This window comes from Apteryx mantelli, chromosome 12 (genome assembly GCF_036417845.1).
Source record: "Apteryx mantelli isolate bAptMan1 chromosome 12, bAptMan1.hap1, whole genome shotgun sequence".
Lineage (NCBI taxonomy): Eukaryota > Metazoa > Chordata > Aves > Apterygiformes > Apterygidae > Apteryx > Apteryx mantelli.
Window position 1 is genome coordinate 7058923 of NC_089989.1, and position 5106 is coordinate 7064028.

Here is a 5106-nt window from a genome sequence, read left to right on the forward strand (position 1 = left end):
GTCCTTCTGAACAACAACACAAGAGTGAGAACTGGGCATATTTCTTCACCATATGAAAGCTTCATAGGGAAGTATTCTACCATCCATCGCTGTACAAGTGAAATTCTGTGGTAGCCCACTGCTCACCTTTTAGCAAATTCTGTTATTCCGCCCCTGGACTGAAGAACCTCAATGAAGCCAGTAGTATTGAAATATGGACCATATGGTGGGGTTCCCCCCCCCCCCCGAGGATCCTAAACTGAGACAGCATTACATATTGGAGAGCTATATACATTCATATATCAGTATAGCTGGCTGGAGCATTTGCCAAGGTACTGGACAGATTAGACAGAAATTTTGATTAAGGCAGATCAGAATGCTTATAGGTTTGAAGTGTCCAGTGAGCATTAGCTTGGTAAAGTGCAATAAGTAGTTACAATGTGGAATTTCACAGCAAAAATATCACATCAAAAGTCAACCAACAACTGGTATTCTAAACAGCAGCTGTTGGACAGGCTTTTGCTTATCTTTTCAACTTTATGCATATGAAATGAAAATTAAGGGCTGGTGGACTGATTCATTATTTCATTGCTCCAGTGCAAAAACCAGAGCAATTCATTTGTCAGCAGCTAACTAAAATGTACAAGTTTTTGAACAGAAGCATCAGACAACAATTGCTAATGTTTCAGTAGGGAGAATGAGAATATAAAAAGACATAAAACCAAAAACTTCTAAAGCACAGAATAGAGAAACTCTCAATCTACTGAATAATTAAAGTTCTCAGTTCATAATTCTGATCTTAAATGTATTCCAGGTTGCTCCATATGCAATCGGCCTTTGGACAAGACACACGGAGTCAAGGTCTTTGACTGGCAGGAGCTACTTTATGTCTGTAAGAACAGACGGTGGTGCTGTTCTTTCACTGCAACCTTGTCCTGGGTGCTGGTCCATGTTCTGTCATTCTCATTCTTCCCATAACACTTATTCATTCATGACAAATGACATTCTGCCACAGGAAGAAATTACTTTTGATGGGTTTTACCAACTTCCTGCCTTGTAAGTCTTAAGTTTATAAATGGCTTCAGTTTCTCAGCCTTACTCACAACAGCCATTAAAACAAATGAGATATTACACATGGAGCAAGTCTCAACATGTGTAGGGGGAGAGAATTCACCACGGTTGCACTCGTTTGATCATGTCTGCAGACATCAGGCAGAATTAAGGTGCATAGATAGCTGTGTGGGAATGTCTACTTACACGAGGGTTCATTTTTTGTCCACTTTTAATAAGAAAAACGCTGATCATAGATTCAATGAATGATAAAACTAAAATGGAACATTTCAGTTCATACAACATAGGAAAGATTCTGATATCCATATCAACACTAAGAAACCCCATGATGATTAAGGGTTGATCTTTCCCAGACAGTTTGCATTTTACATTCCAAGAAAAAATGTTCAGATTTTTTCAAGACTTGGAAATGACTCTGAGGGAAAAAAAAAGATCTTTCAATAAAGGGATTACTCTAAACCTTTAGCGCTTCAGTTTTTAAATTCAGTCATATATTATCCCTAGTTCAGTTCCACTAAGAGAGGTTCACATGACCCACTGATACTGGCTTTATACCTTTAGGTAATTGTGTGTTCCTTCATTTTCATCTCTGTAAAATATACAGCAATCAGCAATGCGAACTGGGACTTTTGTAAATTTAAATATTTGTACATGACTAAGTCCCATTTCACTGAATCTATTCAGTAATAAAAAAGTATTTATTTTAGGATCTCTGAAGCAAATTACAAAAAGAAAACTAAATTTTAATAGAGCCACAGACACTAAAACAAGAAAGGACTATTTCAGTGACCTATTTTGACTTCCTGCAAAATTACTTCTCACATAGAACTTCAATTAATACCTTCAGTATCCCGAAAACAAATTTTGTTTTATTGTAACATATCTTTTAGAAAAACATACAGACTTCCTGCAAAATTTTCAAATAAAGAGATTATATATACAGGCAATGAATATTTCTACTTTATAACAAAAAACAATTCTTGAAAATGGGAACAGAATTGAACCCCTAACTAAACAAAAGACACATTTTCCTTTCCCGAGGACAACTGAACCTACATCTTCCCCAGCAACTTATTTTCAACCTACTTTGTTTTCCCATTCCTAATTGTGTTTCATTTTTCATGATGTCTAGGTTAATCTAAATCCTGTTCCAATTTATCTAAATAAAAAATATCAAAATCATGATTCATAAAAAGATTTTGTAAAAAGGAAAGCTTTCCTGGAAAGTATGGAACATAAGTATGGAATGCTGGCAACTTTTTGTTACCATTAACTCTTTTGTGTTAGTTATAATTTTAGTTGTTATATTTTCAGTGCTTTTTCACCTGTAAAACTAATCAAAAATATCTGATGCTCCAAAAATTCTGATATCTATCACTAGAAATTACTAATCTTTGTGTGTTTGCTGGGTGACGTGAATTTACCTGGAATGCGTTTGAGAAAGAGATGTTAAGTTGCAATGATCTAGGGCTACTTCACACATTAAGAAAAGCATCCCTGCTGGATCTGCAGAGATTAAAATAGATTTATCCTGACTCGCATTTTCACAATCTTGTGAATTACCGTTCCCGAACATTGCCGAGCAGACTGCACCCCAGCTGCAGTGTCTGGTCCACGATTATATCCCGAGCGGAACTGTGAAGCAATTCTCACCGATACACGCAGCAGGGGAATTACTGCTGAATCTTACTCTTTGAAGAATCAGATATCTAAAACGTAACTTTACTCCACACGTGCTCATCGGTAAACATATTGCCTGAATTATTACTCAGATTAGCTCAGGATCGCGTATCTCAGGGACAGGCAAAGCAGATAAGCTTTATCAGATGACCTAAGTGCTGTTTACACGGTAGCACTGATAAGCCTTTGGAAGTTTGCAGCACCGTGTGCTGTTTGGCACAATTAGCAGCATCAAAGCCTGGATCCGAGGATGCAAACATAGGTGTGACTTAATGCCTTCAAGACTTCACCTGAATGGTTTGAAAGACTTTCATTAAATAAATGTAGCCAGATCCCGCTTTTATAACATCTGCACATTAAACTTTAGCTGGGGTGACAGAAAAGGGGAAGTTCATACCTCTGAGATGTAGGAAATGCAGCGCTGTAATTGATATGCTGTCTAACAGGGAACTAATGTAAATCTTTCAGCAAAGGGGAAATATGCTGCGAATGTTTACTTTGAGTGATAAGGCCTGCTGATACATTTTGAACCTGCTCGGCTCTGTAAAGAGTCTTGCCAGGAAAGCCTGTGAGCATTAGTGTAATGAGTGGTCAAAAAAAATCTGGACTGCCATTCCTATTTGCAAATATAAAATGCATAGCAGGGCAATGTGCTAAATGGAGTCTTTAGCTTTGAGACTAGTATTTCCTGACGTTTATTTAAAAGCTCACAGTGATGGGAATTGCTGACTATAGGTATCATGTTATTCCTATTAATGGGAATGAAGAATAACACAAAAGAAGTTAAGCAATTGCTGAGTTTACTGCAGCGGAATCTAATCCAATTTCCATTTTAGCAAGAAGAAATTGAGTTTTGTAATACTCAAACAGATATACTATTTAAAAAAAATTTAAACGCAGGTTTCTGTATATTTTAAAAATTATTAAAAACATAAAATGGAAAGAATTTATTTTCAGTAATTTTCCTCAAGAACATTAACATTAAATATTGCTATCTGAAATTTTTTGTTCAGATTTTTTTCAAAAACATGTAACTTTGTTTAGTTACAGTTCAGAGGAGTATTGTTTAAATAAAAGCCTGAAACAACATCTCTCTAGTCAATGGAAAGGCTTGCACTGGCTCCCTGGGCTTTTGATCAAATTTTCATTCAGAAAACATTTTTCTTCACCAACATACTTAAGCTGCTAAATTAAAATGCAATTTAAGCAATTACCTAAGTAAGAGTGACAAATGTTTCTTTTCTTAAGTGCAAGCAGGTGTAGAGTGAGATCAAGGTTATTCTCCAAGAGCTGCAATTTTTACTTACATGAATGGTGCCAAAAGAGTAAGACAAAAATAACAAAATGTTTTTAACTTTCAACAAGATTAGCCCAGTTTACATCCTGTTGTGCAAACAGCAATCTACTGCATCATCTATTTAAACATGCCAACTGTTTTTACAAGCTGATGCTAATACAAATATGCATGTTACTTCATTAGTGCAACACCCAGAAATTCGTAACTTATATAAACTTAAATGACAAAGTTGTGATGCTGTAGTTTGTATGATGAAACAATTATGCAGGTAGTTAAATTTTAAAGAAACAAGAGCTCATTAACCAACTGATTTAAAGTAGGAAGTTTACTAGATACTACTTTAAAGTAGTAACTTCACTGGAGTTACACTGAGGTTTTCCATATAAGATCTGATTCCAACATACAAGCAGTTGCAGAAGTTTTTTTTAAGCATTTTTAAATGACAGATGCTTTGAACAGCTTTGCGATTTTGTATTTTCAAAACCTACCTCAACCCTTAACGCTCAGATTTCTAACTTTGCTGATAACACACAGTCCAACTTTAAGCAAGCAGAAAGTTATCAGCAATTCTTTATAACATTTCTGAAAACAAAAATTTAAAATGAGACCCTCAGCAAGAGTAGTTCAAGAGCTGATATATAATACCTATTCTTAAAACATGCTGAACATACAGAAGTTAGATTTATTAATGATGTCTCCATTACTGATCTTCAACAGTTAAATTTTTCTTCTATTAGTCACACATGCTCAATATTTACTCACTTTGTCAACACAAAACCTGCAGAATACTCATTACAAAGGAGTTCTTTAGGTAACTAGAAAATAAAAAACCTCAGCTAGAGCAAATAGATGCTGCTCTACTTGTAAGAATCAGATCAGAGTTTTGTTTTGATGGCAATAAAGTCTATTTTTGTGGTTTCTAATGGTTTCTATTGGAAACAATTTCTATATTTTCATTGCCAGAATGATATTCTGTATGGACAAGTATAGTTTACTAATGAGTTCTTCAAGTCTATTCTTTATATATAGTTTTTCCTTTTTTTTCCTGCTTAGTGACCAAATAAAATGGAATTTAAGAA